Consider the following 23,390-nt stretch of genomic DNA (forward strand, 5'->3'; position numbering starts at 1 on the left):
TAGTGCTAGAATTAAGTAGATCTGTTATGTATTAAGACAATAGACCTATTTAGTGATGTGACGATGTAACTTTTAACTTTTAGCTGGTGGTGCTTAATGTTTTAGAGAAGCCCTGGGGAGCAGCATTTGTCTGAATATGTTTAACAGAGTATGTTTTCTAGTGAATCTATGAGTGCTGATATAGGCGCTATGACGGGAAATGAACACCATAACGAAATGAAATATAACAAGGGTAAAGAAGGAACCCATAACTGATGGTTTCTATCCCCAAGAACTATACAACTATATACAATTGTGCCCGACTGAGAATTTTCTTCCAGTCAGCAAACGATAGCGCTCAATCGGCAGCATAAAACAACATGTGTCCGTTATGCATCTCCTTATTAAACGATGACAATCAGCAGTAAAGTCTTCATACTGAAATGCCACCATAGTCAAAATTAACCTTTTTCCGTTGTTACCATTCGTCTGTCGCTTTTCTGTTAAGTCGAATATCTGGTTATAGCGATTACCGAAACCACTATATTTTCAATTGTACTTCAAACGTGTTACTTGCGTGACGATTGCATGTTGTCTGCCACCTCATTTGCCGATGACCGAAGCCAGCTGCCTGCGCTAACAGTGAAGTCACATCATCGCGTACATGTCTTAGTCCGGCCTCAAACCCGTGTCATACGAAGTGAGGTATTAGTCAAACGCGATAAACTTACCGCCCATCGTCTCTATCGCTCCACCCTATGATATACTGGTAACAGAAATCGAAATGCAAGGGAGGACAAGCTTAAAAAAGTTGCGTATCGTACACTCCAACTAAACGTGGTCCTAATGGCTCATTGGACTCAGCGTAGCTAGATCAGGACAGCAGCAGCAGCAGGTCTGACAGCTGGCTTTAATCATGGATTAGCGTCGCCATCGACCCGCTTTATCGTCAATATCTCGAAACTGAAATAATACGCGCACAAAAGCAGTTCAATCGAGATTTGCAACAGAAGAAGATAGCGGAGGATGAAACCATAACCGGCAATGCTAATTGGGGTGGCAGCAGAAATCTTCGCAAAATTAATCAATACAGTTCAAGTTAGGCCCAGTAGTGGCTTGACGGTTTCAGGACGTCATGCCGGATGGAGCTTTGTATCGCAGCTGGAAACTAGCTGCAGGAAGCAACTTGGTTGGTCGGCTAATAGAGGCGGGTATGGCAGTCACAGGAGTAGCGAGTAGTCGGCGCAAATGAATTGATGAACTAGCCAAATATATGACGCCTATATGGAGTCCATGTATACAATCGATACCGCATCAGGCCTTTTTTTTTTTGACTTACCTTTTAGTAATATGGAAATCTACATAGAGTTACGGTGACGGGATAGCAATTAACTAGATGAATCTGGTATCATGTTTGTGTGTGTCCATAAGGGTCGACTTAGACGAAGAGACACGTAGTGAAGCTTCCCTGAGCCTCTTAATATCAAATGGATCGTATACACTGCAGAAACGAAACAATGAAACTCATCGAAGATGGAAATATCGTTGTAAAAGTTACACACGTGCATGTTTTGGGGATCTTTACATACTACACTCGCTTTTCGAAACACTGGACGGTTTCAGGTGAATAGTACTCTCATTTTCGAAGTGTTTCCTCAAAATATAGCGATATGTTGGGATCGATGAGGGATGAGAATAGCTAGCATCAGTTTATAGCAGCGAATTAAAAAGGAAGGAACTCTTCTATATGAAGGAAACGTAGCAAAAGCTCTATACAAACGATTTCAGTTAGAAGGGTGCAAGAGAAAGAAGAAAATAGGAGGGTGGTATGTATCGTTAGGACCTCCTTGAACGCTTTGGATCATATCCCACCCTGAAGTACAACTTATTCCGTTCTCGCCAAAGCAATTTGTAATGCTCGCACTCGCTATCCTCCTTTGACTCCCATTGCAATCGAGCTCATTATAGATCTCGAACGTAAGCCTCCCTTGAGTAAGCTACCACTACAAAGACATATTTTACCCGTTACCACTATCATCAGGGGGCGCACGCTCAAGCATTACTGGTGCTAATATTTACAACTTTTGTTCTGTAGCCCTCTGTATCTACAAACCGTCGAGAAATCAACCAGACTTTAATATCCAAAGCAGCATGCAACTCTAATGAGGCTGTTCAATCACCGCATGTTTCTGTCACGAATTGGAAAAACTGTTCCTTCGCGGTTACTTACAATCTAATATATATACATATATACTAGGATACATAGAGCATAGTCTCAGGATTCTGCAAAACATTCGCTATATATAAATCCTGAGACTATGCTCTAAGTATCCTCGTTAGTTCAAGTATTGAAAGATGTCAGCATCATCCTACAGTTTATATAGTATGGCAAGTGTCCGCAAATGGCGTTCGGACTATTAGCATTTCGTTACCTCTGCGTTTTTTTTTGTTTGTAGAATATAGAAAACCCATATGTGATGATTATGCTTTAGTCACATGCGCTTAAGTTGAAACACAAATAAATTCCTTCGCCTAAGCACTTTACCTCAGACGATTGTCAATAGAACATAAGAGAGAGAGAATACCCTTTTTAAGTGAAACGAATAAGCCTTACGCAGACGTTGAAATATATATTCACGATCACCACAATAAGCACTTAAAATGAAAGGGTACTGAGGCAGGAATGTCGCACCATCTAGAAAAGCATCCTCTTGCTGATAGAGCAAGAACACGATGGCAAATGTCACTCGTTATATTCCTCTTTAGCTATTCATGTTTGCTTTAACATTTGTTCAGAGTGAAGTTTCGTATTACTTATCATCTATGGCCACCATAATCAAGACGGCTGACGGTAAAGGTCGGTTATAAAATGCATACGAAACTACAATGTTATAAAATACAATAAATTGGTTATTTTCTTATTACTTAAAATATAACCGAATATTCTTGCTAACGAAACGTAAGCCTGCCATGTATTTAGACGTTTATATTCGTAACATCAAATAAATCAGGTAAGTTATAAATCGAAATTGCGCGCTTATAATATCGTCTGCTAGCCCGCTAACACTAACTACACCGCGGTACTAAAGCTGGTGCTATTTTTGTTAGAACCCAACAAATGTTGAGCCCTAACACGGCCCGCAATTCGATCTTGCTAGTAGAGCGGGCTGTCCTTTTATTTCCGCGATGGGCATCGAGTGGATAGCCGGTAGCAGCCACTTACTGGAGATAACGTGATTTTTTGGAAATTCATGTTGCCACCATTAACCTGTACAGCGTTGCATCTGCGGAGACGTGGAGATCACGGTGAATTTGCATAAGCCGTTTACAGTACAAGTATGTGGCGACATAAGTATAGAGGGCAGAAGTGGTGTGAACAGAGCCCATATGTCGCGAGCAACACATGCACCGCTAAATAGACCGGGCAGGGTTATTCGGATGATATTAGAACTTCAGAATATTAAATTGACCCTCAAGCTTGAGCATAACCAGATCCCTTATGAATTCACTATTTTAGAAGCTAGCATTGGTAATACATATATTATTTTTGCAATATTATCTTACACTTTGGCCCCAAAGGGTCGTGAAAAAACCGAAGGTCAAGCGTCACTTTCTCCCCGATACACTAACAAGACAAAATAAGACTTTGGTTCAATTTCCACTTAGTCAGACGGACCTTGGTGTCGTCAAGTGCGCGTAACGGTTTTGCGGGCCACTAATACCACAATATCTGGGGATGCTTGCCATTAAAACACTAGAAAAACTTATCATTTATGGGTCCGCTGAGCATACTACTAGCTTATATTGATGTCGTAAACATTGTTGATAATATTATCTGTTAATACATATTCTTACATTTAAATCAGTACGTATTTTCTCCATGATGCGGCATTAACAACGAACATTTACTTAAAATTTAAAGTAAGGCATTTCAGTATGTCTGACTCAAATTCCCTCGGCTTTTCCGTACTCAAATTACACATCGGTGACTAGTTTCTCTAACGAATTTCCGATTTATTATCATACGTGGCAGTTTTCGCCACATGTCTTTTGCATCCGAGACACATTTGTGCTCCCAGAAATCTGCGCCTATTCACTCGGGCTTTAGCGGCTAAGTTGTAGTCAAGCCATGGAATTCGTGAAGTGTATAAATCTGAGTTCGATCCTGGGACTGCGGGTGCGTGAACAGTTCGCCATATGGATTTTTCATTCGGTAAAGGTTCTGCCATCAGAAACATCGTGAGCGGCTGGTTGAAAAGTTTCCGGAAAGGAAGTTTTAATTTTGAAAATCAGTCTCGTAGAGGACTGCCTGCAAAGGTGAACAACGAAGCGTTGAGAGCTGTTCTTTTTGTTCTTACTATACATTCCTCCACCGAATAGTAATTTGTGATGACAAATGGACTCTCTCGATAATCGCAGGTGCTTATGTCGGTGGGTGGATCAGTGGACCATCACCCTAAAAAAATGTACAGCTGCAAAAGCTTATGGTATTCGTGTGGTGGCTATATAGCATTTACTATAGCTTTATAAGTCTCGCCTTGCCGACGACCGCTGAAATCTAGTAATCTTCATTGTAAAAGATAACGAAAAAAATTCGCATTAGGTCCAAATCTAGAGTTAGTGAATAAAGGTAAACTTATTGCACGACAACGCTCGATCTCACACCGCAAGAATCACGGTGGAAAAACTATAAGAGTTACAGTTAGTGGCACTCTGTCGCAGGTATTGCTCCTATAGATTACAATTTTTTCCTCCAAAATGTCCACAGCTTCTTCCGAAGAAAATTATTAAAATTCCAGCATAACGTCGAAATTATCTTTCGAGATTTTATAGACTCTTGTAGGCTAAACTTAAACGGGAGACGGATAAATGGGTTATTATACAAATGGCAAAATGCTATGGATAGTAATGGGCAAAGCTCTATTAAAAATAAGAGAAATAAGCGCGCGAAAATTTCAAAAATGGCTTTCGAACGTTTTCGTATGTGACGTTTTGCACTGAACGACCTAATATATTGGTATCGTACAGTACATGTTGCTCGTTATTACACTCGCCTGCTGTTCTTTCTGCTCGAATTTGTCTGTCGTCAAAACAAGGAAAGGTAACATGCATAAAAGAAGCAAAGCATTTTTTTCAATTTTTATGTTTGACGCTTCCTAGTAACGATATCATATTTAATGCTTCTGCCTGCGCTAACGAAGGGATAACTGCAGTAAGATAATTGTCATTTGGCAACAATAGACGCCAGGTATCAATTTGTTTACTCCATATAATGCCCAATGTACGCATGCACTATCTTATTTGCTCGCCCGCTCAAAGGAAGTACTCCCAAAAAAACATACAGGAATTAGGTTGGAGTAAAATTGAGACAACAAATGTAGGTCTAGATTTTTCTTCTAGACCATACTCGCATAACTCAATGAAAGCTTTACAAAGGTACAAAGAGGCATATAAACATTTTAACTAAGGGTGGTCTGGAGAAAATTTTAAAGAAGGAGACATGTGATAACATGTCTTTTTCTTTAAAATAAATAAAATTAGAAAAAATAAAAAACTTCGTTATCACAAAATTGCATCCTGGAGATTAACTGTGCGGAGTCACAATCATGCCAGGCCACAAAAGAATAACTGGAAAATCCTGATTCATACAGAACAAATCCAAATTGTAAAATTGAATAAAATGTGCTTTGCTTAAACACTCTCTAATCGTAAAAATGTGCGATCGAACGTACCGAGCCAAAAAGATGTAGCAAAGTAGGCTGACGAAAAAAAAAGTCCAAAAAAACATTTTCCGACTAGACGAGTTGGAAATCCCAGTTCGCCCTCCTGGTCACTTCTGCCCATTCCGAAAGGACTACCTTATTGACCTGCGGAAGCGTCGAAGAATATTTCTACGCTGTTTTTTTTTTTACCGGAATCGTTGATGATCGGGAACGTCATTTTTGAGTCATAAAATCACGATTTCTTACAAAATCTCTGTTGCTTCATAATCTTAATAACTGGATGATATGTTTAGACTTGAAACATAACAGTTATAAATTGACATTACCTTATTATATATATGTTTGTACCATGATAACTAACGAATAGATTTTGTGATATTTTTGGTTAGGAGAGGTGGCAGTTAGCTGGTTTTGTCACGATTTCAGCTGGACGCTCTTAGAATTGTAAGCCGGTCTTTTCTAACCGCTGTTGTACTTGTTTTATTGTTATTGTTATTTATGTGCTAATGTTTTTTGTCTTTCTTAATTAACTAATCTACTCGATCCATTTTAGCCACTAAGCGTACCTGGAATTGGATTAATTTTACGTAGCGCTAAGCTTGGAAAACGCATATCTTCATTAGAAATATATATACATATAAATCGTTTTCTTTTATTAACACAAAAAGTGAAATCCTTTCATGCAAATTAATATAGTTTTAGTAATTCAAACAGACGCTTACCGACTGGTCAAGGTAAAGCGCAACTCTTTTTGGGCTTGACAAAAAGCAAGCTTGGGTCAGTTGCTAACTAGCTATGCGAAGTAATCTTCAGATTGTCTACGGAAAGCTTGACTGCACGTTTTAGGGGCTGTCTTCATCCACAGGCCAAGCAGACAAACTCAACTGCCTACGAAATTGACTTCCATGGCCATAGTGTTGCTATCAATACATGGGGTGGAGGCAAGTCCTCGAAAGATGAGGACGCGTATTTGATATATGCACTATCATCATGTAACTCAGTAAACCATTTTGCAGTTTTAGCTAGGGACGCCGTCTTCGAAACCTCCTGTCATGTAACGGATAAATATGCTATAGTTGCAAACCTTCATCCTTATCAAGAGTTTCTAGTCCAACCTTTGTAAGAAATTCGACAGTTTTCTCATTTTTTCTAAGCCTTTTTGCATCCTCCCTACCCAGGATTCGGTGCAAGGCTGTAATCCATTGAATTCTTTCCTAATAGAAGAGTACTTCATATTACATTGTCTCCTTATTGTTGCTCTTTTGATGTAGAAAATTTCTCGCCTACTTGTTAAGCTTTATCGTGTGTCAACTGCAAAGTTCTGTCCATTTGCTTCTCCCCATTGCGACAGTTAACCTCTGCGGGTTGGCTTTAGCAAGAAGTTCCGCTCACTGTTGTGTAGGGGAAATGCATGTTTGTCTTACACTACGAAACCTAATAGCAAGGAGTTCTATCAGCCTAAGAAGAAATATTGATCAATTATTGTTTGTTGCCTCTTGTATTATTAGTGATACTTGTGTGCACGTTTTCTTTTATAATATTTAAAAACAATTGTCGTACCACATCTAATTTAACAAAACCAATAATACCATTGTTTAGAAAATCTATATTTGCCAAGCGATCCCACATCGTTAGTTGAGAGAAGTTTCACGCGGTTGTGAACCTTCGCCGTTGTCGTTGAAGGCCAACCAATAGCTATTCAATTTAACCGACAAGAATCTGAAGGCCACTCTGGCGGTATGCGTGGCTAACGGACGGGATCGTAAAATTTAATAGCGAGTTTTGTTGTAGAAAGGTATACTGTGTGAAGCTATTCCGTGTCACCTACCCGAGTATTAGGGCAGACCAGTATGGGAAGGACGAGCTAAATTTCTATTATTTATCATCGAGATTCTGCTCAGTTATTACCATACGTTTTTAGTCAAGTCAGTCCTCGAACGTGAAGCCGGCGATACAGCTCCATACCTACACCTCCTATATATATATACCTCTTCAGAGAAGGAGAGAGACGAATTCGAAAACAGCAGAAGTGTGCATGTTCACCAACGTTACCGGTGCCTGCCGAATAACGAGGTTAATAGGTAGATTGATTTTGTAGAAATCACACCACTGAGACGATCTAAAGTGAAGTAAGTCTATCTCTCTTGTTTCCGCTGTTATGTTAGTTGCCTCTGTTCATTAGTGTCCTTTTCGGTAACTAGGTTGAAAAACACAATTCGATACGGCCGCGAACTGTATGGACGGGCATTATCATTGGTGATGCGTTTCTCATCGTACCACATCTACCTAAGCGGATGTCAAGTCAGAGTAATTGAGAACAAAACGAGGTTAAAGGAGAAACTTCACTCAGCCGAAGGACAACGCAATAAAAGTTCGCTTTGCAGAAAACATAGCATTACGCAGACCGGATACTCTCACTGGAAAGTGCGGGAGACAACTATGCAACTTTTTTTGAGCAGAGCTTAAAACACCATTTTAGGCGTGCCGAATTTTTGATAAAACTATTATGGTATGCAGTATTAAAATCATTATTCTGTACTTTCATAAGAAATCGTCAGCTGTAAATTAATCTTGCTACAGAACACTTTCGTTTAAAAAACCCATTGGCGAAATATTTAAGTGGGTTAGTATTGACTAGTAATGTGGTAATCCACTATGTACTTTATGTTCAATATCAAAACTCAATGGTTGGGGCCATTCGATCACTGCGGCAACAGACAAGCGCTTACATGTACAACCCACGTGTTACCAGTAAATGCCCAATGCCAAACACCTATTTCACTCCTTTTCTCACATAATTAGTGGCATTTAGAACGTTATTTCACACTACTCTTACTTTTTTGGGTTTAACTTATAGGGAGGTTAGACCTGCTCAGTCTGAATTAGCTCAGAGCCAAATTCGTTATAAATGTCTTATACCCTGGTACACTATCATCGTTAGTTTGTTATAGTCGCCCTAAATGTTTCACTGTAGTTTTCCCATCTGTTTTTTTAGTAGATCCACTGCACGGCTCTAGTCATTCAGTTACCCTTTCAGATACCCTGGTTTTCCAGTTATTAGACCAATTAGATATTCCACTACCGGGTTCCAGGCATAACATCTCTAACGGTGTTTCATTTACCCACATCTAATTTAAAAAAAAAAAGCATTTCCTCCCATTTTACATTGAAATTTATGAAAAAAATATTAGTTCTCTACATGAAATCTTTTTATGAAAAATTAACGTTTTATTTATTCGTTATTTATCGTATTAGTATTTTTCTGTCGAATCCAGACTTAGCAAAAAATGTTAAAGCTGTTTTTATACATACACAGTATAAGGGCTTAACTCAAAACTATAGCATACGGTTTATTCACCGCCTAACGGGCGACCTAGGAACAACTTTGTTGGCAAGCGAAACGACCCGTTAGCTTTGAACAATTTCCAAGCTAGGACGGGAATAGTTCAATAAAATCTAGGACCACAATAGGCGAGCTAGCGCAAAAAAGAGGTTTGAAAGAATTTCCACATTCGCACCTATATTTCATATTCGATATTTGTAGCCTGCATACCGAAGGACCATAACGTTTCATTACTGATCCACCATGAATTATTGTTCGGCTACACTTATTTTTTACCTGTACAAGGATATACGCGTATATATCATGAATATCTATTGTACATGCGCTTACGTGAAGGACATCTCTTTCTATTCAACCACTATAAATGATCGTGATCTTAATCATGACGATTTATGGTGGTTGAGTAAATTACTTCATTCAAAAAGTTACTTCATCAATTCGCAGTGGTTTCAGGTATCGTCTAGGCTCTGCACATCTCGAAGCGGTGCCTTAAACGTAAAGTCGGTAAATGGAGCGTGCCGTTGGGTTGGGTTCTTTACCTGAAAGCATCGGACCTCAAAAAAGATGTCTTCAAAGCAACGAATCTAACAATTTTGTTGCGCAATTGCTTCCTGAATTAATGTTAGAGACTCCTCGCAAATTTGGTATGATAATTTTGGCAATGGATATCGGGTATGTATGGTTAATACATATCTTCACATCTGATGGCTTTGACAACCATCCGTCCGTTGTCTATTAGCTTGTCGCGTTTATGATTGGCGATAATTTCTTTAAACGAGTCAGTCATTCACATCTCGGACAAATAGATTTGGACCGATCCAATGACGTCGATGGCTCTCTAGGCTAATGAATCCAATAATTTCTCCAATATTGAATTCGATAGCAGCACCTCTACGATGCGAAGCCCTTGTTTGAGAAACCTTATTATTTTTCAAGGTTAAAAACACTTGTCTGCGAACTCGAAAACACAGAACATTGTCAAGTTCGGTATAGTTGTTAAAAAAAAACATTGGGCTTTACGTGCTGCTAGGATACCTGTGTGAAGAGCTAAGAAATATCGCACTCACGAATTGCCGTTTGTGTTAATATGGGCAAACCTATAACCGTAAAGTTCAATGTTTTCATAAATCTGCCCAGCTGAAAAGAGGAAAGAAGTACGAACCAGTCCGCCCTGACGCTCTCGCGAGAGACAACATACACATTTTCGTCATTGGAGTCATTGCTATAGGAGCGGATGGCTTGAGAGGTGTCGGGTCTTGTTGTAGACGCTTTTGTTCAGTCGCAAATAGCTTTTTGATATTGGTGGGTAGACATGCTCGCTCGTTCGTATCGTATACGACACTTTTTATCGAAACAGTCCCATATGAAGATACTGCAGTTGATGTTGGACAGGCAATACAATTGTAACGCGTGCGTGTGAAATGCTGAACTCTCATGAGTTCGACATTATAGCAAATACAAGACAATCTGGTAAGATAATGTTGAAGATCGAGGTCGAAGCACATTGACTTTATTCATTTTCAAAATGTAGGGTTTCTATTTCATGACTGTTACAATCCTGTCCAGCATCGAACGTTACTGGGAATTATTGCTATCGAAAACATAGGAGCTTGCGACATGTGTGGCATCGATTTTCATCACAGTCTAGTCGCAATAGCTGTGAAAAGCAATGTAGTATCATAAACTGATGTAGAAATATCTTTGTGAAAAATGAACTCAAATGCAACCGTAGCATCTGCAAACAATTCAACCTGTCCCGCCTAGTCTACGTCATCCGACAGATATAATAACGATTTTCTGGTGATTATCCTAAGAGTTTCTATTTCATTATCGTATAAGTTACTAGCCGCTTCTGAACACATCTAACCGCTATCCGCCTTATGAAAATGACGGATTACATTCCAAATTCTACTGTAGGTAGGTTTAGAGGAAGAGACTCGCACCGGCCTCACTCTCACAGTCGGTTGCATATGGGTACTAATTAGTATTAGCCGTGATATAATAGCCAGGCCCTTGTGCTAATTTCATAGAGGCCGAAGTTAAATGAGAGGGGTCACGTACGTCTTGCCCCTTCTAATACGTCGTTCATACACATTCGCATTCAAGTTCATATTTTCCATATGCAGTGGCTTCTATGGTATAATCTTTAAACGATCAAAGAGAAATAGCTCTATATGCATATAGTTTTAGCTAACGTAACAATGCCGACACAGTGATTAGGTGAGCGCTTGTTAAATTGTCCCACTTTTAGGGATGACGCCAGTCTACTGATAGCTGTGAAGTGTTTGAGTTATTTGATGGTTGGTACCAGCAGGTGAATGTAAAATAAACGATAGTAAACGGTCGAGATGGCTGTCCCTCTTTTCGTTAAAAAAAAATCAGTAATAAGCTAATTAAGTCGAAGTTTTCTGAGCTGGTCCGGCATTAGCTCACATAACATTGTAGATCCTGTGGCGCTATTGTACTCCATTTATCGCAAAGCACTGTATCAATCAAAGGCTAGATTGAAAAGGTCTTACAAATGACTGCCATTACACTCCGTAAAAATCTCAATAAAGTGGAGGTTTGCGTTAAAAGAAGGACGAAGAGGGTAGCACTTTGTATATGTGAGCACAGGATAAAAATGCAGAAACAAAAGATACCTTTGCACGAGTCAGATTCTATGAATCGTTATCTGCGGGATGCTAGCACACTCAGAAAAAATTGTTAAAAATAAACATAAATCGTAGGATACAGCTAATTACTATACTGCGTGTGTATAGATCGACTAAGGCAGATGTCTCTTGCCAGTGTGAATCTTCATTTTACACCTGTACAAAATATGCACGAACACTATATATAGATATATATATATATATATATATATATATATATATATATATATATATATATACGTATTTACGTGCTTTTCTCCGTTCCGTATATATTGTCGTATGGGTCATACAAACCATTAGCTTTTCGGTATTTTAAACTATCGTTGCATTAATTGGAAGACTTTAACCGATAGTGTACACTAGACCTAATTATTTCTTATTAAGCTCATTAGCGCGTATGCATCAAGAACTGCGGAACTTTTGGAAGTAGAAGTTCGAGAAAGGCATGTTAGCATATAAGGGTATCCATTGACAAAGGTAGCCATACCAAATGATGGAAACACGGCCACGCGTGTTGAGTTCAAAGCACGTGATCTACTTTTGCAAGCTTCTGCACAGGTAAGAACACGAACTACTAAAATGTTTCGTTAACGGAACGTAATTTTTTCTTAGACCAAACACTCTTTTGTCGCTTGTGAGAACGAGAACCGAAGCACCATTCGCTGGTATATGTTATATACTGATAGCACACGCTCTTTTACTTCTGGGATAATGAATTGTATTAGTTTATCTTTTTTTTTTAACGAAATTCTTCATATCAACTATCCTAGGTATTATAATTTCCATGTAAATAACAACCATTGATAATGATTTCTAATGATCTGAGGTGTTAACAATCTGGAGTCTGATTCACGCCGTGTCGTTCAGTTTGCCAGTGGCATATCATATACGACCCCCATCAATCTGTTCGAAGTAAAGGTTCGTTTGGTATTCTCACTCATTCTACACTCATTCACAACTATGCATAGAGATCTAACAGTAACATGCATTGTACCTAACAAAATCGTTTGCTTTGAAATTCAACATCTTTTGCGAAATTAGCCAAGTCTCAATATCAGCATTAAGATGTTTTAGCAGAGGAAGGCCAAAATTAAGATGCAGATCCCTTTTACTGCCCTGCAATTGCTTTTAGGTTGTTTATACCAGCATAAACGCATTTGGTGCATGCTTTCCCAGTCGCCCACATCGCGTTTACTATTCGTGCTTCTATCAATAAAACATTTTTCAGATTTACTGAGAACAGTCGAAAGTACGAAGGCCGTTCGAAAAATTCATTATCGCACTATTCAGTCACTCTGAATAAATTCAACATTCACTTCAAAGGGTTCTTTTTTTTTTTATTTATTAACGAAGCCCTAATATTTTACGTAGCTGATGAAGTCATGGATCGTTTTTCACTGCAAGCGTATGATGGATTTCCTTTTTTTTTAGGCTGTTTCACAGCTAGAGTTACAACAGACTAAGGAACGGGGGGCACGAAGTACGACATATACGCGCTATTATGTGTCATTATGTTTTGATTCGTTGCCAGTTTGCCATATTCTTCTCCGTTATCCGCAATGCTTTCTATGCATATACAATTAGCCATCAACGTCAGTTATGCCCTTTCCTATGATACAGACACCGTACAACTGCAAAACTCCTCTACTGAAAAGACGACTTATAGAAAGACAAGAGTAGGTTACCACACAATACGCAACGTCCAGCCTTTAGTTTAGTCCTTGTACGAAGCAATCCAGGCAGATAAACAGACGAAAATCTGTGTTAAGCCAAATACGAGACCATCGCGTGCGTTCGCGACCCGACTTCCTAACTTTTTAAGTATACTTCGCATCACCTTTGAAAATTTGGTCAGAAATATTCAACAGTACTAAAGAACAAGGGAGCAAAAATTTATTCAGATTTCTCGATGCAAATAGAGAAAAAATTGACTCGAACAATACTTAGTTTGTGTGTACCTTGTTATTTGAATATTAAAATGACTGGTCTGCGAGTATCTGAATAATTCCCAGATAGGATATAGTGCCAGAAAAATTCGATCGTTACCGCCGAAGAACGAAAGTCTCTCAGGCTATCTGAGCATACTTTGAGCATCGGTCTACGTTGTTGTTCGTAAGCGGTGTGCCGTTTACTGTAAAATTTTAGTTTCTAGTCAGCAGCAGGTCAAATCAAAGCGAACGAGCATCTCGTATATTATGATTTGGTAAATTTTTAGCATACGCTAACATATAAGGGGAAGTATAATGGAGGAATCAATATAGTCTAATCTAGGACCATCTGTGCTAACTGGTATTAATGGGTTCCATTCTTGGTAAACAGTACGAGCTGTGCAAGGAACTATTAATGCTGCTTGGCGAGGATCGTAACGTGGAAAAGCTGACCTTACGCAGTCTCTCATCTGGGTGCGCAATTAGCCTAGCATAGTCCACTAGAGCCGTCCGCTGTTTTACGCCATTAGCTGCATTGAAGAATAGCGAAATTGCCGCCTCATCACGTAAACAAAGGCGCGAGCTTGTTTTGTTAAGCAGGTTGATTTAAAGTCGATTAAGAAGTGTAAAAGGATTTGCACAAGTTTTTGTTTTCGGTTCCAGTTTAATCATTTCCCGATTTCAATGCTTTATTTACGTGTTGCGAAACAGCATCCAAGAGACAGCTACTTTGCTCAGCGTATCAATAATAGATTATCTTGACAGCCATAATGACAGGGATTCGGAAATACCTTGTGCAAATGTGGATATCACTAGTGAGCTGAAGTGACAGATCTGCCAGCAGAAGAACACGTTCCAGTTGTCCCGTTTGGCATACAGCGACCGCAATCTTCTGCGTGCAGGCCGCTGATCGGGATCGGGAAGACAACAGCAAACAGGACAAATACTAATAATATATATAGCGACAAATACTGATAATGTATATAATGAAAAATAATAATAACCCACGCAGGCTGCTTCACTGCTTCCGGTACATTGAAATGTGTTGTAGTTATATTAAGAAAATAACCAATAAAGAGAAAATATTCCATTGCTTCGTTTTACACTGTCTCGTTATCTTATGGAGTCATGTTCCGGTTTAACATTTTTCCAACTAGTGCTAAGTTGAACTCAACAGTTTGTTAAGTTCCTAGAAGGTTTATTTCGGGATTTTATTGAATTTCAAAACTCATCGTCAGTTTTTATGGACCTTTTTGGCATAATCGGCGCATCGCATGTTTTGACGTACATTACATGTTTTTGTATAGCAGTAGTAAAGCTACCAAACATATCAGCAGCAAGAGTTCGAATTGGCTCGACAATATTTAATCTTCTTTTTTAGTTTTTCGATGCAAACGCGCAGAAGTGTTCTGTTAGCATGTCATAAGTCTTGTATTCGCAACTAACTAGCTTTCACCTAAGGAAATTTTTGGGCTAATGTGAATAGGAACCAGTGTCCTCTTTTATGGGTGCCACAAGATAAGGTCACGCCAGGCTAAAATGTGCAACAACAAAAAAGAACAGCGAATGTAGATATGAAGCAATAAAACGTAGCCTGGATATATTTCGTATAAGGGCGTTAGACGCTAAACAATGATAGTAGTAGCATAACACAAAGATAAGTTATGCGACGTTCCTGTCTTTTATGCTTATTTCAATCAAGGGGGCAAAAGGCCGACGTGATAGGATTAAGAGGTTTGAGCAATTGATGGACGGGTAAGCTCGAAGCGATCGTCGAACGCAGCGACGAACTACAGCTGATACCCTCCAAGTATAAACAATAAGGAGGTGACAGTGTTGCTCTTGTGAAACACTTTCCATGAAGCAATCCAGGACACCTTCGCCAAAACCCACCAGACGAATGCAAGACGTCTAGACATTGTGATCACACTGAGCAGCTGATGTAAATGCAGTAAAGAAAACGGAAACTGTTCGTCGAGAATGCATAGTGCCAAGCCGCTAACATCAAACGAGGTCACAAACGCTTAGCAATATCAGAACATAATGGATTTCACTAGTATAATTGGAAGAAGAGCGCCAAGTGATAAAATTTTGAGAAAAATGGGTCGCGATGAAACAAACAAACTAGACCATTGAAGGAAAATAAGACCTTAAAGAAAGACAATTGAATTGAACCAAAGACATGGCAGGGCACTGATAGACACACAAGGATTAAACAGAGCGACCTTCGTGGGAAAGGTAGCCGAAAATTCGTACTAAAAGATAAATGATTTGCTTCAATGGAGGTACTGAAAGGCATTTAGATAGACGCCTATCACCTGTGCGGCTCTGTTTATCGTACCCTTATTTTACCAATTACCAGACTAGTGCGCTGACGAACGTCAGGGTCAGAACATCAGGGAGAGAACTGTTTGCATCGTCATAGTCTTCTCTAGTAGTGAAAAATCCCCTGGGTAAATTAAACGAAGCTAATGTATCTTGTTGATTTGTATTCGATATAGACGAAGATTTCAATTGTATAAAAAATATAGTTTAATTTTGTATCACTGACTCGTGGGGCTAGCTTGATAGACAGTAGACTCTAATGAATGAACAACAGCGCGATAGCGGGATTATCTCTAACTGCAAGCAGGATCCGGAAGTACGAATCCGGAACGAAACTCCGATAGCTTGTCTTTTTTCTGCGCTTGTTGCTTGTTACATCGGTGGTTTGCCGTCTACTAAAAAAAATGTGCAGAATGTTAGAAATGGTAAGCGTCATGTCAACTTTGTCTGCGTTATAATAACATGTTTACCTCTAAACTTTGGGGATACACGTGACGCTCATGCTAAGGGCCCGAAGAATATGCAACACTAATAGCTTTATGCTGAATAGTCGCCGATTGATGTAATGCTGAACGAAGTCTATAGACATAAAACTTAATGTAACTACTGTTGCCCACCGAGGGGGTTTAGTGAAACGATTCTCTATGACGTTATGCACACAAAGCCGGAACTTCTCAAGATGGCAATAGGAACTGGAAGTAATAACCAATGTTGGCTAATAAACGAGACGGGAAATGCATATTATGTCTACCCTGTTTTGTATTGTTATCATAAATAAAAGGCAACTTGTCTTGATCACAATTTGAAGCTTAAGGATACTGAAGCACTGAAATATGAGATCGAAACAAACTTATGTTTTTATCGAAAAATTGAATAAAACACCTACTGCTAAATAAAATGGTTAACATCCTGTACTTCTGAACAATTCTGAATTATAACACTGATCTTTCTTCAAGTGTTTACATAGCTTGTCTTTTTGAATTATGGTGTTACTTCAGTAATCCTCGATAAGTTAAACGGAACTTTTTTGAATGTCTTTACCGAATGGGTGAGGCGTAACTAAACAATTTTGCCATAAACTAGAGACTAACTGTGATTTTTTTTTAATGAAATTAAAACAACCAGAAAAAAATCACGATCAAATCCGAACGACGAATTGCGGCATTTTAAGCTATTATATCAGGTTATATATACTATAGAAACAAAGATGATTCTTGGAGTGGGTAATGGAAACTCTTTTGAGCACGTGCTCACAAATCCCGTAGCAAACTTTTATACAAAATTGCCCTCAAAAAGTGGACAGTATTGTATGAAACTAGACTAGTCTCCATATACCAATCATCATGTTACGCACTTACGAGCGTGTTTACTTTGTCCAAATTATAGTTAAGATACTGCCGAAATATCTATCTACACTCTAAATGCAGAGTGCGCGTCAAGAAGTAAAAAAGATAACAGTTACACTATTACTATTTGATTGAAGTTTGGCCAAAAAATGAGCTATTCATAATACACCCTTTCATTAACGTATTTAATTTGGATACAGGAATTTTTGTAGTTGAGTTAAAAAACTTTTAAATGCAATGTTTTTTTTTTTTTTTTCTTTTATATACCTACACGTTATCAAGCAAAATTACAGAATAGTTTGGGTCAATGTTATTTTGCAGGGTAAGTAATATAAGCGCTGCGGTCGCTAATGAGAAGCGTTCTCAAAGCATAGCCGCATCTATTAATGCAATGGGTTGACGGGCAGCCTCTTAACCTGCTTCAGTTCATTTGTTACCGAAAAGTAGGGAAATTCAAGAGTGTTTTGGAATCGGAACCCACGTATTACACCACACTTTCGTTTTCCCTCTTAATATGATCAAGAGTTCGAGCTGCAGTGTAGGACCTGTTGTTCGATATACAAAGGTCATTGATCGAAACGTTTACAAAAAACAGGTTTCTCGCTGTTATCCAGTGGTGAAAACAATATCAGCCTAGACGCGAAGAAGTGCTCTCGGCCGTACGGATAAGGTAATATCTTTGTATTGATTTTTATAACGATATGTAATAAAAGATAGAAATTAGAAAACGGGATATCTGTCCCCGCACTGAAGTGTCGTCAGTAGGGTCAACAATCATCAAATATACTAAAGGCCTATAAACTCGACACGGCCGTTGAGCTCTACTGCATCAAGAGGTTCGTACCCCATCTTTTTTCAGCAGCATCTTCGCAACGTAACTTCTGTATTTCGAATACATTCGAATACCATCTGGCGCATGCGCTGCACAAGGAACAGGTTACGTTATAGGCTAGCACTTGAGATAACAACAAGGAAGAGGATCGACGATGCTTCTTCGAGGTGTCGATTTTATCGGATACGTCGTACTCCGTATTCTGCAGATCGTATTCGATATCATAGTAGTGTAGAAAACTACCTACGTAGTTTTCTAAACCACTATAACACCGAGGTAAGCTTCTGTAATGATTGCAGTTTATCTAACATAAGCTAATGTTTTTTTGTCGAATTGCCGCGGACACGAGCGCACATTTCTAGCCAGATGAACGTAGCAAGAAGTCTCCGCAGACATCTGAGCACTTCGTAGTGCGTGAATTGATGCAAATTACTATCTTTTTCTCCTTCAACCCAATACAGATGAAATAAATCTCGTCTTGTTAATTGATTATATCTATAATGTTCGCTCGTCAGGGGATCATATCATATTAACTACCGCTGGTAGTTCTTATAGCTAATGCTCTTATACGTTGTTACCTTGGTCAAAATAGGTCTTAGCCTTTGCCTCCATTCAGTTTGTAAATAGAGCACGTTCGCATGTTCTTGCAGTTCGAATATGCGCTAACCTCATGCCGTACATATACATTTGTATGTCTAAACCTGCATTTTGATCCATATCATAAGGGTTCCGATGTTTTTGTTACACCCGCTTTTCGAATCTTCCCGATTGCACGTAAAAGATGGCTTTGAATTGCGCCGCGTGAGCTAGTATGAAGCGCTGGTATTGGACAGCGATCTCTAAATGATTAGACTCATGATGCGCTACGGTGATAAGCAAACAGCTTCTCTCCCTTGGAAGCTTGTCTATTGAACCTTCGGGAAGCGTTTTCGCAATATTGAGAATTCCGTTGTTTATAAGCGCAATATTTAGCCCAAAACGGGCGATGTGAAATTTGTCCCGTATCCGATTTCGGAGGAAGCATAATCGGGAACCAACTTCAAACGTTTTTACTAGCCGAGGTACTTTTCTTGGCCACTGTTAATCTGTAGCGGGGCTTCTGTCAAGAGAAATCGATCAATATACAAAGCCAGCCGGATCTACGTGCTAAAACGAACTCTAAGATGTAACACAAGTATCCAATCTAGTCATAAAAGGTCGGCAAGTTATTGAACGAAATGAATTTTCTTGTACATGAGCCATTTTGTACTGCTGATGTAAAAAATGTCTGCTCACATGAAAATTTTACACTATCATGCGGCATTGTTTCAGTGACGGTTAAATCGAGGGAGAAAAGCAGGTCTCTTTGTGAAAAAAAAACTTCGCATTACAAAGTTGAACGAGAAACGGCACAAACATTTATTAGTATACGAACAATTTCTGTTTTTGCAGGAATAGACATTATTCATTAGAAGAAAAGCTGCAAGATAAGCGAGCGCTGTTTAACCTGAGATGTCTTCGACTAGTGTTGTGTATTACATGATCGCCGACAAATAAACGAAGGAAGAACCTCTTCGCGCAGAGCCTAGCTTGTCTATATCAATCGCACTCTATCGGCAATCTTTTAATGCTGGATACGATATACACTGAGTTATTTACAGTTCAGTCTTTTCTACCTTGCGTGGTTTAGGAGCATAGAAAAAAAAAACGCGTCGTACACCAAAGATCGTGCCGTGCTTCATATTATACGTATCGGCGTATACTGGAAAAAAAATACCTAGACCCGACGTTTTCCTGCCTTGATTATCTTTCTAACAATGTTCGCACGTTCAGAACGTTATTAGAGGCTTGCAGAGAACTGACATATATATAGAAATATAGAGACATTATTACGTTGCAAACTAAGCGGAATTGTACGAGGAAATTCAAGTCTGCCAATTGCCACATCAGTGCAATTGCCTATACTGTATAAAGATACTGTGTGCGGTATCGAAAACGCGCCGGACTCGCTAAGGATATGACTAGGTAAGTACTATAATTACTCAAATTGATTTTAATAAGTTAAATAATCTGCTAAATAAATAATAATAAAAGAAGACGAAATACCTGCTAATACAGACCTAATTACAAAGGTCATCTTGTAATGACCTCCATGTAGTTTCTATCTGTCCGACAATGTTGGTTGCCCTCAATGTTATCGAAGTCTACTACAACAACAACACGAAAAGACAACACACCTCAACTGGCCTATCGTACATATAGCGTGTGAGTGCATGTGGGTAGGACAACGGTCAGCATCAGCTCGACTGGTACTTAAACTCTGTAAAAAATGAAGACGTTGCCGAACTCTGCCTCATGCTTTTCGACTCATTCTCCACTAGCAACATGTATGTCGAAACGACAGAACGATGAGACAATCGAGGCTTTTAAGCATGTTAGTGAATACATAGATTGATTCTCTGAAAAAACACAGGAAACTTACAACCACTGTTGAAGAATGATGGAATGATCACACGATTGATGTTTCTCGCTCAGGCGACCTTTAATATGCTAATACATTCTTAATAAATTGGTTAACACTGCTAAATTTGTGCGCATGTACCTGAAGAGTTATAAGCTAAGAGCAGTATATCTCAAGTATAATAATCTGTGTATAATCTACACGACACAATACAAATGCTCCTCTACGAGGTCATCGAAGGCGTGTTCTTGTAACTTTCGATAGGCGTGTTTTCCATCTAATTTTTCTCCATCTAAACTAAATTTTCCATCTCAATGAACCTGCCGGCTTTCAGGCAAAATTGTTATTGATGCTCCAGTAATGCACATAACCTCCATAATGAGACGACTAGGAAAGTAAGAAGCCAATTCGTTATATTGAAATTTTTAATTTTTCTAACATTCTAGGGTCAGCTGTCTCATATAGTTTACCGATCAATACAATTCACGTCCTGGAAAGAACGTATTTTTTCCTAGTCCTCCGCTCCATTGAGCGCGTTGACGTACTTTTTTAGACCTAGGTCCCTATCGCCGCGTAATACAAGCACTTTGGCACAAACAAGTTATTATATCATGTTGCATAAAAGTCAACTTCCTTGATAACAAAACCACGGAAGATTGATCTATCAATTGAGCCTGACGTTCGGCCAACCTCAGTAAGGTACCCGGCACAACTCACAACTACGGCTTAGTCACGGATTATCTGCGCTGTGGAGTTGAGACGCCTGCTCAAAAGAGCCGAGTTATCCGTGACTAAGCCGTGGTTGTGAGTTGTGCCGGGTACCTTAAAGATGCGTATTACACACTCAGACCACGCATCCTTGAAAGGGAGAGAATGCGGAGGGCCACTTAGGGGCCAACTGGCCGACTTTCTTTCATCGCGAGGAAGAGCTTTATACGTATTCTTAAGTGGGTGCCCACGAGTATTACGATCAACAAAATCACGCAGCCCACTATCCGAATATCGTTCATATGTTACCCTTTACGGTTGTTTGTGTTCTCTCTACACCTCAAAAGACGTCGATGGGTGCATCTGCAGCACATAACTGAATATCGGAATCATGCTTGAGACCCTGAGCTCCTATCCTTAACTTAACAATGAGTCCTAAGTCCTGCATGCAGTTTCCTCAAGAGCAATGTTACACTATACCATGTTATGCTCATCTAACATGCTCGCTGAATCAGATCGTTCCTTTCAATGGTTTATTTTTCACAAAACAAATTGGTAAAACAAAAGAGACATCTACGCCAATAAGGGTTTGGTCTAGTCATAGGATTAACGTGACAGTCACTAGTTTCCATGTCAGCATGAACTACAACAACCACAACAAACTTGACAGATTTGGCTTTCCTGCTTTTAGAAGTGCGCAAATCTTTCCGGTAAAGACAATTTACCCCACTATGGTATTGAGAAGATCGAGTCGTGATGGCCGTCTATTCCGCGTCGCGGTTCGCGTCGAATGGTGCAGGTACTTGGCACTTACAGAAGGCGACGTTTTCTAAGGCTCTCAGCTCAGGATTTGCAACTACAAAACTCTAACGTCCCAACTGCTAATAACAGTGGCCACTAATAACAATATCAGAATTTCTTTTCATCGACTAAGTAATAAAACAAATTTACTGGATGACAAGTTTGCAGCAAGAACTCCTAGCGACGAATTATAGTTGAAGAGAAGCCTAAGGAAATTCTAATAAAAAATTGCGCTTCGATACTTGTGGTATAGTTAACAGACATACTAAATCTCTAATAGTGCCAAAACATTAGGGCTGCATGACAAGAACCTGCAATCTTGTAAACGAATTGCCATAGAAATGGCTTATTCAAGGGAACGTTTTTTGCTTTAAGGTTTCAGTTTTAGCACCAATGACCCCCCAAAATCTACCGTGGCAATTTCTACTCATTCACCCACGAACTAATGGGTAAACAAAAACGATGTGAAACCCCAGCGGCTATTTCTGCTAAAAGTCTTGCACCTTTTTTTTATCCGGTATTGCTAGTAAGCATTGCGTCGGACGGTTGACCTATTTCAGAACGAGACGGACAGTGTCTAAATAGTGTCTAAACCTGTTTAGTAAGCAAATACAAATCAAGGACCACTACGGTAACGACAGTATCAAACAACTAAACAGGCTGTATTGAGTACTAATTGAATTTCACATTCACAACTAAGCTACGCGCATATGTATGATCTTTCTCTAGTCTTCTCTATAATAAAAAGCGAGCAATGTGCAATCAAGCATGTTAAATATTTTGCTAACGCCTATGAGTACCATTACATCCTATGGCCAAGCACTTCAATCAAAGCAAATGGCGTTCCAGCGCAGGACAACAACAGCCAACCATGACGTGCACGCTACGAATTAGTTTAGTTGTGGCTCATGTTTATATTGTTCACTGTTTTTCATTAGTGGCGATATAGGCTTATTTATAGATTTTTTATTTATTTTAGCTGTAATTTATTTATAGATAGATTTATCACCAAATCGCTGTTCCCTTCTCGTAGGTGTTAATTTATTCTGCTTTATCTAAATGAAAACTTTCGTAGAATGAACGATGCGATTGCTGTGAACATGTACACACTTAATCTGCGTTCGAGTGATGTAGTTTTATTTGAGAACGACTTTGTATTTCTCAAGCTGCGTCTAATCTGGATAAACTTCGTGATTTGCCCCACTCTGAATATATATATCTAAAATGGCGCATTCAAATTTGGCGGGCTGTGTTGTCATCGCGGAGTTGTTTGCCCATTGGCAGCGGCAGCTGACAAAAGCCACTTCTCTC

General features: G+C 39.2%; 1 protein-coding gene across 3 annotated transcripts in view; it reads right to left on the reverse strand.

Moving 5' to 3' along the window:
• LOC111251152 (FMRFamide receptor-like) overlaps window positions 1–23,390 on the reverse strand; it is a 97,183-nt gene that overhangs the window by 43,971 nt on the left and 29,822 nt on the right. The gene's annotated exons all lie outside the window — the stretch shown is intronic.

The sequence above is a fragment of the Varroa destructor genome, unplaced genomic scaffold, assembly GCF_002443255.2.
Source record: "Varroa destructor unplaced genomic scaffold, Vdes_3.0 BEIS01000005.1, whole genome shotgun sequence".
Classification (NCBI taxonomy): Eukaryota; Metazoa; Arthropoda; class Arachnida; order Mesostigmata; family Varroidae; genus Varroa; species Varroa destructor.